Source organism: Arvicola amphibius, chromosome 12, assembly GCF_903992535.2.
Source record: "Arvicola amphibius chromosome 12, mArvAmp1.2, whole genome shotgun sequence".
NCBI lineage: Eukaryota > Metazoa > Chordata > Mammalia > Rodentia > Cricetidae > Arvicola > Arvicola amphibius.
The window spans coordinates 52507007-52519091 of record NC_052058.2 but is presented as its reverse complement, the minus strand read 5'-3'; positions in this window follow the sequence as shown (position 1 = coordinate 52519091).

Sequence of the window (12085 nt, the reverse complement as noted above, 5' to 3'; positions counted from 1 at the left end):
TCTACCTAAGTCTTTGAGGACCTGCATGTATGCTTTGGATGATTTCATCACTTTTCTCATGAGGAACAAATTTCTTTGCTACTTGTTATGCTAACTCAAAGACCCCAATGCTGAAAAGGTTGCTCTGACTAGCAAGTGCATTTCCTCGAAGTTTACAGTGGAACTGTTAACCCTGGTGACCCCCTGACTAAAACTGTATTAAATGAGAATAAAAGGCATGTAAAAGTCAGAGGTGTGAATTCATTATGCAGTCTGGGTTTTCAAAAATGGTTGTGTCCTAAATGAATGACAGGTGAGAAAACCTCCTTGCCCACATTTTCCACAAAGGGAAAATTTTGAGTGACAGCTCTGTGTTCATAATTCAACTTTTAGTGGAGTCCCCAAAGGACCTCCTGTTTGAGCATGTAGAGACTTCCTTCCCAGACAATGACACAATTGGAAATGACAGAACTCAACCATGTGACAGAAAGGGAATAGGGATGAGATCAAATGAAGAAGCAATGTTTAGCTGGGAAAAGGATACAAGGCCTCTGGCATCAACTCTTTACCCCAGTTTCCCAAGTCATCAACTCTTTTACTTATAATAGCATTTGGTTCATAAACTTTTGGCATTCACCTAAAGAGTAACTCATTTGTACCTCTGAATTTCTTTTTTTTTTTATTAAATCCTCATTTTTACTGCTTGACTAGGAATGTGCTATACATTTGCCCCCTCCCCTTCCATTCTCCTCCCTCCCCTCCCACCCTCCATGCTCCCAGTTTACTCAGGAGATCTTGTCTTTTTCTCCTTCCTAGGTGGATCTATGTGTATCTCTCTTAGGGTCCTCATTGTTACTTAGGTTCCCTGGAGTTGTGGCTGGTTATCCTTTGCTTTATGTTTGTCATTTACTTATGAATGAGTACATATTATATTTGTCTTTCTAGGTCTGAGTTACCTCACTTGGGATGACTTTTTCTAGTTCCGTCCGTTTGCCTGCAAATTTCAAGATATCATTGCTTTTTACCACTGACTAGTATTCCATTGTAAAAATGTACCACATTTTCCTTATCCATTCTTTGGTTGAGACAAATCTAGGTTGTTTCCAGGTTCTGGCTATTATGAATAATGTAGCTATGAACATAGCTGAGCAAATGTCCCTGTGGTATGAGTGTTAAGTCCTTGAAGAAAGAAATTGAAAAGACATCAGAAAAACGGAAAGATCGCCCATTCTCTTGGATAAATAAGATTAACATAGCAAAAATGGCAATCTTACCAAAAGCAATCTACAGATTCAAAGCAATACCCACCAAAATCCAAGCACAATTCTTCACAGACCTTAAAAGGACAACACTCAACTTCATATAGAAAAAAAAAAAAAACAGAATAGCCAAAATAATCCTGAATAATCCTGTACAATAAAGGAACTTCTAGAGGCATCACCATCCCTGACTTTAAGTTCTACTATAGAGCTATAGTAATGAAAATAGCTTGGTATTGTACATTTGAATTTCAAAGGCATTCTTTGCTCAAGAGTTATAGTTGTTCTCTGGTTGTGGGTTTGAGCCCAAATGAGAAATACCCACCTTGATGATAACAACAGGGTCTACACTATTCTGTAATCTCAAGTAGAACAACCCTGGATAGAGGAGTCCTTGAACATGGGCAAAAGAATTCTCTAACTTGAACACTTTCCAGCTCAATGGCCTAATCTGATAACTAAAATAAGACCCAAAGAATTTGACTCAATTACCTAAAGTAGAACTCAGCAAATTATGGCTCACAAATCAAATCCAGCCTGTTGCCTCTTTTGGTAATTAAAGTTTTATTGGAAAATACTAGTACTTACTCATTTACATAGTATCCCTGGCTGTTCCATCCTATAGGAGCTAGTAGAGATGCCGCAGCAGAGACCATGTGACATTAAAGCCTAAAATATTTTCTGTCTCATGATCTAAGGGAAAATGTGTTGACTCTTGACCCCCAAGCCACTCCAATAGGCAGCAAACCTGAAAGTCCCATGAAGGTCTTCTTAAAACTGATCCAGGGATGTACCTCTTGCATCACACACCAACATACAAAAATATCAAGGAAATGAAAAAAACACAACACACATAAATACTTGGGGCCCTGAAAATAAGAGAGCTGACTAAACTTGAATATTGCTATTCTCTTTATTTCTTTCACATTCAATATCAGAGCTTCCTAAGCCTCCCGAATGCTGGGATTAAAGGCCTGCACCACTGCCATTTAGCCCCTAAACTGGACTTTAACCAGGGTAGATAACAGGAGGTAAGAGCCGTAGTTCATTCCTGTCCTTCATGGCCTTTGCATCTCTTGTCTAGATAGTCTATGCTTGTCACAGCTCATTGCATTTGCTGCTCTGATGTGTTCTCTTTTTTGTGCCTTCTGTAGAGAAGGAGAAAAAACAACCCTGGTTAAGTGCCATTCGGCATCTCAATAAGTGCTTCGTGAAGATTAAGTGGCAAGGGCATTTGAAGACCAAAACTATAGCCAGCCTTTTACAGGGTAGTTTCAAATTAGCAGATGAAAGGAAGGCAAGGACCTTATATCTCTCTGGGTTTGTAAAACACTTGAGACAGAATCACTCACAAAAGGGAAGTGGCAAAGTTATTTTCCATCAGCCTTTGCCAAATCAAAAGGACTTCAATATTTTCATTTAGACTAAAGCAAGAGCGATGATAAAAGACAGTCAGAAGAGTCTAGCCATGGAGGTGGCACTTTAGTGGTGAGTAAATGATATCAGCGTTGACCTTGAGCGGGCCACACTAAGGTCAAGATCATCAAATATGTGGAAAATGCTCAAATATATAATAAAATCTTATGGAAGGTCAAGTAAATAGGAAAATGGAATTAAATAAAGGTTGATATGTGGACATAGTGACAGCAAATGACAACCCCCAGAGACAAATAAGTAAGGCAAAAGCTGGCTACTGAAACAGCTCTCCCAATTTCAGACACTCAAACTAACTAAACAGCCAAAATATTGAATCAGAAGTTCAAGTTACTATGATGGCATATGAAAAATTTGGGGGCACTCATCCTGATCCCAACAATGAAGATGAAAAGTTGTGCTGAGCATGGCAGGTTTGCAGTTATACAATAAAAGGCAACCATTCATTAATTCATGCATGCAAAAACTATTTGCACCAAGTGCCTATTTTATGTTAAATACAAAGGAACAGAGCAAGCCTGAATCCTACCCTCATGGAGCTCCTTTTTCTCTCTTTCTCCCCAGCCCCCATATGTCAACTTCTACAAGAACTGATCAGCACTATGAAGTAAAGAAATCAAAACATGCAACATACAGTAATCAGGGGGAGGGACCAGACATGCTATGCTACAGTGGATGGCAAATGAGGTTCTGGGAAACAAAATTGGACTGGACAAAGGATAGGTAGGCAGATGAACAAAAGGGCAAGGATCTTAAGTCAGAGTGTACTTGACATTTTGGGAGCACAAGGAGGAACATGAAGGGCATAAAGAAAGAGCCTGGGAACCAAGGTAGACCAATAACAACAGAAGACCATAGGAGCTTGCAGGTCGGGAAAGGGCTAGTGTTTTATCTTCATTAAGATGAGGAACTTTCTTTCAAAGACTGTTGTCCCAGGCAGCCAAATAGAAGGATGGAGGTCAGTTACGATGTTACTACAATATTTCAATTGGGAGGCATAGTAGTCTAGGGACTGGTAGATGCAAGTCATGGTTCTGAAAAAAATGGGTGGATTACAGAATTATCTGGAGATGTATCTCATGGGGTGCATTACTGGTGCAGACGTGGGAAAGAGCAGCAAAAGAGGTAAATATCTAAACATGCCTTCAGGTTTTTTGGCCTAGAGAGGATAAGCTACATTGCTCTTTACTGAATGAGAAAAACGAGGAAACAAGACAGATGAATGGAAAAAAAATAAACAAAAGCAAACAAGAACACCAAGAGTTCAAATTATCCCAGGTCCACAAGTAGCAAGATACCCATATCATATTCCTTAACTTGGTACATCCAGGCATTCTCCATCTTGGGTCCCTAACAGAGCCCTAGGAAATGGCGTTTATGCCATGACAACCAGCAACAAGGACCAGCATTGTGTTCACAAAATTTCTAAGACCATAGACAGGAAGCCACAGAGCCAAAATTCTCCTGCCTCCTCTGCTAACATGACAACTGTTATAATTGTTGGAAATAGAAGCTTAAAATAATTACCAGCCAGAGTAGTTTAGGTCACCCTACATCAAAAGCAGATGTGATGGGGCCAATGTAGGGAGGCAGGAGAAGAACAGAGGAAGATGGGGATGATGTTAATTTGTCGGCTCAGCTGGAAAGTAGATTGATGAGTGGGTGGGAACCTATTGTTCTCTAATTCAGAACGAAAATAGCAAAAATAAATACTGCGAGACTGCAGCTTGTCATGACGAGCAGGTCACCTTCTTTTGTTGGATCTTTAATTTTATCTATTAAATGTAAGTTATCATTTGAATAACTTTTTACACTTTCTATTTTCAGTATTTTTAGAGACAGAGTCTAGGCTCTGGCCACTCCCAATCCTTTATCTCTTTTCAGGACACATTTCCCACCCCCACAAGGTGTGTGTTGATGGATGAGAAGGATCTCTTTCAAGACATTCAGTTAGGAAGCCAACTGTGGTACTGATGAGAATTGGAGCTAAGAGAGTGAGATCAAATCTACCCTCATTTCTACAAGAGTAGTAAAACCTTTCTCTGCGATGCTGGAACCGTCTGAGCCTGTGAGTATTTGCTTGGCACAGTCCCTCTGCAATGTAGAAAGCTAGGAGTACTCCTAACCTCTTCCCACTGGATTACGAATGGAAGCTTATGAAAGGGCAGCTCTGTCCCTTCTAGCTGTGACAGTCAAACACATCCCCAGAAATAGCCAAATGTTCTCCAGGGGTCACAATTGTCACTGGGGAAGAATCATTGATCTAAGAAAAGCAGGGCCGCAAAGTTCTGCTTTCTTATATGAACGCCCCACCCTGCATGCATGCCGTCTGATACAGGGATGTACCAGTAACAGCGTTTGTCCCCGGTATAAATTTCCTTTCATACGATTATAGGAGACATGGTTTATCTGTACATTAGCATATCCAGCTGCTGGTCTGCTCTTGCCTGGTATTTCAGGCAATATTCAGTTGTTTGGCATAAATAGCACCCAGTCAGCTGAAGGCTGAAAGATACTGTAAATATACAACTCCTTAAGCCCTTTGGGGTGGCTTTTATTGTTGTTGTTGTTGCTATTTTTGTTTTGCAGAGGGCTATTGTGTGTGTGTGTGTGTGTGTGTGTGTGTGTGTGTGTGTGTAGGTGTGTGTGTGTTTTCAAGTATACACCACATAAACCACATCTAGCTTGCAAGGAAAAGGGGTGAAATTAGCCAACCCCGATGCCATTACTTAGATTGGCCCATTAAAACTGAGCTGTGAGTGAAATACAGCTTTATTAAACAGACGAGATTACATCAGAAATGATGAATCATGAAGTTTCTTTTCAGTATTACAATGGCATGCGACCTTTTAAACTTTAATCAGTCACCTCCGAGGCTGAACTGTCGTCAGGTGTACAGGCTTCTTGCTGATTGCATTAACATGAGGCAGCTGGGGAGCTGTTGGTGACAGTTCTCCACAGGCTGAGGCCAGCATGGATCAGTGACATAGAGACAGCCCAAGGCCTGTCTGAAACGGAAATGTGGCTGCTTCTGGCGGGGCCTAGTCATGCCCAGGGAGAAACATCTACTGACTCCACGTTGTCTGGACTCCTAGACCCCGAAGAAGGGTTCATTACATAATAGACTTCAAGTGTTTCCTAAGTCTCTGAGTCGAAAGTCTGGAATAATCTGCTGCATTTGGCAGGGCTTCGGGCTTCCAATTCAACAGAACACTGTTCAGCTTAGGTCACACAGGTAGTGGATGGGAGACTTGGACTCCAAACTTCTGATTCTTTCCACTGTGGATCCCAAACTGTATTATGCTTTCTATGAAAGCAGAGACTCAGCTCCTGTCCCAAGCCTTCTGTGTGCTAACTACAACTTTTCATAAGCCATTTAAGCCACTCCCATACATGTGTGGTCCTCATGGGCTATTTGTGGACAACTGTTGAGATGAAGAATGTAACTGGCTTAGTATGATGGATGGTATGGTGTGAGGGCCTAACAAACATGATTTATAACTATTCATAGCGTCATAAAGATGTCCTATGGGACAACAGAGAGCTGGTATCTAGAATGCTATAGGAGACGTGAATAGCACTTTAACTTCATTCGGGCCCCAATTAATCTATATTTGTAATGTGGGATGTCCCTCTGTATATATGTTCCTTTTATGGGTTGATTAATAAAACTGTTTTGCCCAATGGCTCAGCAGAGTAAAGTCAGGCAGGAAATCTGAACAGTGATACAGAGAGTAGGCAGAGTCAAGGAGACACCATGTAGTTGCCGTAGGAGAAAGACACCGGGAATGCTGGAACCTGGTAGGTCAAAACCTTGTGGTGATACATAGATTAATAGAAATGGGTTAATTTGAGATGTAAGAGTTAGTTAATAAAAAGCCTGAGCTAATAGGCCAAACAGTGTTGTACTTAATATAGTTTCTGTGTGATTATTTGGGTCTCGGTGGCCGAGAAACAAATGAACAGCTATATATTTGCCATTCTTTCTTTGTGATTGATATAAGGAATCCAAATACGAGACCACTAGTCAGTCATGATTTACCTCCTTGAAGTAGGAGGGCCCTACCTTTGTGCTTATGATCATTTAGTACCTATTTGTAATGGGAGAAAATTATTGAGAACAGCAGTTGGGTATACAAATAGCTACCATCCAATTAGGCCAAGCTTTCTTCAATGGATCCTAAACTTCTCTCTTGTTAGAATCACCTTTTAAACATTCTGGCTACATTCTAAATCACTTTTTATCAAAATTCCTAGAAAAGGACAAAGGAATCACTACTGTTGGATAATTTCTGGGTAATTCTACAGTTCAGAGAAGTTTGAAGGTAGCTCATGGGATCCACAAGAATCTTGTAGATTCAGTTCCACTAGGCACCTCTATAAATGGTCCATGGTGCTGTATCACTTGAGCAGAATATGACCACAGACAATATGTATGTTACCCAAGAACTGCCTATAAATTAGTTGTATTTTGTGTGCTTTGACTTTCAAACCAGTTTATAGTTTCCAAATGATTAAAATGAGATAAGTCTGAATTTCAACTTGAACTATAGCCATGAAGGCAAGGGTTCTTCTCTTCATTTGTGTGACCTGCCTTCAGTGTCTGGAATGTCTCAGGTCATTCTTGTCTGGAATGTTCCAGGTCATTGTTGTCTGGAATGTTGCAGGTCATTCTTGTCTGGAATGTTCCAGGTCATTCTTGTCTGGAATGTTCCAGGTCATTCTTGTCTGGAATGTTCCAGGTTATTCTTGTCTGGAATGTCTCAGGTCAATATTGGGCTCTGTACTCCAGAGTGAGTTTTCCAGTTCATCATTCCATGGCTCAATTTTCTCACCTGTTATATGTCAGTACTAACACCCAATATGGTTCCAAGGAAGAAACCGCTACATTTGTGGATGTACCCCTGAAGGGTACTGACTGCTACTTATTTAGGTGGGGGCTTCACCCCAGTCCCCTGGATCCATTTTTGGAATGCTGGGACGAAAACTCCATTCCAAGCTCCCTCTTCTAGGAGTTACCTCAGTTCAAACTCCACCTCCGAGAAAGCCCGCCAAAAGGTGACTCCTCCCCAGGGAGGGTCAAGACTACTCCCACAGGTTATTTAAACTGCTCTCCCCCCACCTGCCCCCCGGAGAATAAACACATGGTCTCTCCTTTTTCCCTCTCTGGTAGTCATTTAGGTTTTCCTTCCACCTCCCCTCCGTGTTTTCCCAGGATCACCCAGAAGTGCTGGCACCCACTAAACCTGGGTATCTTCTAGTTCGGTTTGATTTAGTCTGATTGGGTTTATTTGCATCAGCGGAGAGGTTTGATGGCCAGAAAATACTTCACACTACTGACTAGAGTGACGAGACTAGGGTCGACTTCATCTACAAGTCAGAGGTGGTGGCCCGATTTTCTAATCCTGGCACACCACTATGGGTAGATGAGCAGCCAAGACAAAACAGTCTCCTGAAGCCCATGAGCCATCAAGCCTGGCTCACACAGGTACGAAGAGGCCCTGTCTCAGTCAGGATGCAAAGGCAAGGTTCTATACCCGCAGGCTGTCCTCTGACACACACTGTGGCCCTTGAGCTCCTGTACCTACATGCATGTGCATGCACACATACCAAGTTAAAATAGGTATACGGACCTACACGGGTGTGCACTAATTAAGACAGGACGAAGGGAAATTCTCAGTGCAAAATAAAATCATGCTTAGCACCTTTCCCTTCAAACGTATCCTTCTTGTTCTCCCGCTTCCTCTGCCACTCTCGAAATTTGAATATGGGCCTCCTCTATAAATAACGATAGTGGCATACTGACATCCAGATTTAAACAGTGCAGCACAGCACCCTGTACAAGGAGAAGGCTGACATGGAACTTCTATTTTTATATGTTTAGTGATAGATCCAAGTGTCACTCAGCAACAACAGGAAAGGAGTGACTGAGCTGGTATCTTGCTCATCTCTGCACCCCTCCCCCGCCCACCACTCAGACACATCCCTGACGAGTGCAGGCTGTCTCCACCTGCTCTCCACCTGTCAATATTTGGGTTTCAGGGGAAAAAAAAAGAGACTAAAGAACATGACTCTTCATTTTCTTTAGGGCAAATGCAGACAGTCTGAACGATAATCTGTGCTTGGCCCTTCGCAAGGCTTTGGGATTACACTGAAATGCTTTGTTAAGTGATCTCTGGAAATAAGATTCCAGACATTCCGAGACAGGAATCAGACTAGATTCTGGCGGTGGATGGAGCCCACTAGGATAACGCAAGGGTGTACCTGAGACTCCTTGAAGAAGAGTTCAGTCAGGGTACAGGACCCACCTGCTCTGACTGCCAGGGAAAGTGTCCTGTGATGGTGCACCCTACCTGAGCAGACCCATGCGACACCCCTCCCTTTCCACACAAACCCTCCACAGGCTGAACGGAGGCATACCCACCCTGACGGATGATAGAGGCCAAGAGCATCAGCTATCAAATATCACTGAGTTACCAGTTCAAAATCCCTATGAATGTGCCACATGGGAAAGATTAGACTCCACCCAGAAGACAGTAAAATCCAAACCCCCAAATATAGGCAGGGGAAGTGGAGGCATTCGTCCACAGCTCCTATTCTGAATCCTGCTCCAAATGTCTAAGTGTTATGCACAGGTTTGCCTTTGAAATTTGATGGCAGCCACTGGCAAACAATCACAATGAAAGAGGGGAGACTAGAAAACCACACAACCACATGTTTCAGCTTGTTTCGCAACTTCCTGGATACGAAATTTTGAATATGTTGCTTTATTACACAGACTTGTTTCCTCATCTGTAGAAGATCCGGCAATACCTAAGAAGTATGAAATTATGAGTAAAATGTTCCCAGAATACTAGTTCTTCATAATAAAGTAAACCTAATACAAATACAAACGGATGCTAAATACAGTTTTTGAAGTATCTCTAGTTGTATTAATGCCTGTAGATGCTTATTTCTTTCAGAATCTTTACTCATGAGACTGAATTCCACCCAGGTTAATAATATGGAGGCTGAGACTGTTTCTTTCGTTTCAATCCTAAAGACAAGGTACTGACATAAAGAATGGTATATCTACCAGACTCTGACACAGTACTCTGCCTCTCTGTGTCCTGGGGGTTGCTGTACTGTGAATTACTCAGGGCTTGGGCTGGGCATTTGAGACTCCTGGACAAGTGACCCAGTGTACAGCTCCATCTCTGAAACCAATCCCTCCCTTCTGCATAGAAGTTCAAGCACCAGTCTTGCTCTGGTTCCTTCCCGTAGTGATGTAGTCATGGGGCTGGTTAGTAGAGAGGAGTCCAGGAGGGGCCCTGGTGCTTGCAAAGTACTGCAAACACAAAACTAGTAGAAGAAAAAGTAGTGACCTAGGTGGAAGTGTCACGTGTCCTTTTACCCCAAGAGAATCTAGACATTTGGGGGTCTTCTTAGTCTATGTTCATTCATTCAGAAATCAAGAAAGAAACAGAGAAAGAAAGAGCACCTACCACAATAAATATTTTATAAGCTCGTATCTGACTAATTTTGGTTGTTATTTTTTTTTTTTTTGAGACAGGGTTTCTCTGTAGCTTTGGAGCATGTCCTGAAACTAGCTCTCCTAGACCAGGGTGGCCTCGAACTCCAGAGTGTTGTATCTGACAATTTAAGGCAAATAAAAACTGAGATATGTTTCCAGAGCCTAATATAATCTTAGCATTATGTGGTTTAAATTTTCCTTTACCTTTTTATTTATATAAGGTTACTATCTCAAATTTGCAAATGAGGATAAGGAATTCTGAGACTATTAAATGGTTAAAAACCAATATACTAGCAATAAAGACTGGATTCAAACTGAACTCTGTATGACTCTGAAACTTTTCATGTAAAATTATTCTCATCATAATTACTGTGAGAAAATAGCATTGTACTACATAAGACTTTCTAATTTGTCTCCACTCTGTCTATGTTTAACACTCACAGGTTCATATTAAAGGTTGCTGTCCTACCTACAACATTGTCTTTATAATTTAACCAAACGTGCAAAACAAACGGTTTTATAAAAAAAATTATATTTGTTGATACAGACAGTACCCAACACCAACACACATTTAATTGAATTTGAAGCCATCCAAACTAATATCAACAAGGAATGTTCAAAGTGGAAAGTGGGGAGAATATAAGATGACCCGACATAACAGGTACTCTAGTTTCAAAACAAATTTTCAAATAATGCTACTTAACTATCTCCGCATTGGTTCATAGAATTCCATCTCAGATTTATATAAAAGTTTAAAGGTTCTCTATATAAAACACACAATCAGTATGAAGCCCAGAGACTGGATCACAGAGTTTCCTAACAAGTGTCTTCCATGGGAAAACTCCCAAACTTGAAAATTATCTCTACTATTATCCCAAAGTTCAACTCTTAGGAAAACAGCAGCAAGGCCCCTCTGTTTTGCCAATGAATTGTAATGTTACCCTCTAAAACCACATGTACTAATGACTGGCAGCCCTTCCTGAGTAAAGACATCAGGGTCCTATAATTGCCTGGAAGAATAAACACCTATGTGTCTGTTGAGCCACGTGTATAACTAGTGACTCCTCTTCTTGCTGACCACAAACTCCAGCGCCTCAGGGATACATGGTTGAATCTCCGTCCACAGAAAAGACAGAGCTCATGGATGATAAGAATCACGCAGCATGAAGGCTTTAGTGGAATGAAGGCCTGAAAAGGTGCCAACATGTATGAGGATGCAGAAGTGAGAAGTCCTTTGATCAGCTCTTCATTAGAGTATTGAAGAGGAAAGGCTGATGGGAAGCCAGCAGCGAAGCAGAGTCGTAAGTCTTAAATGCTCTTTTCAAAGGCTTTATTTATTCATTGATTTTTTTTTTCAGTACTCTGCTTTGTTGGTTTCTATTAAGTTACTAATTACCCCTATGTCCACTAACCAATCAGTGCTAAAAATAAAATAAAATAAAATAAAACCAAAAAGGCAGAGTGGGCATAGCTAACATTGGAGAAACTTACTGTGAATCTATGGGTACCGTAGGACAGAGTGGGGCAGGAGGACTTAGTACTGATGGTGAATTTATAGACAAGGATAAATGTCTTGAGTTGAATACTCATAAATGCCAATTCTACAAAATCCCCTTAGCTCGATGATTCGGGTCTCTGAGTCATATTCATCCCTCCTCAATGGGCTTCAAAGGCTGAATGAGAGTCACTATAACACTTGAGTTCTGTTTCAGGCAAAACTAAAAGCAACCAAATCAAATAAACTCAAAAAAAAAAGGAAAAAATACAGAAAACTGAACAATATTTTTGGGTGTCTTAGTATATTTTAGGGAAGATTGGATCATGGTATACTTGAACACACACTAGTAAGATGTTTCCGCAGTTGGGTGTGAGGATGTTTTGTCCCTGATTTCTGCCCCCA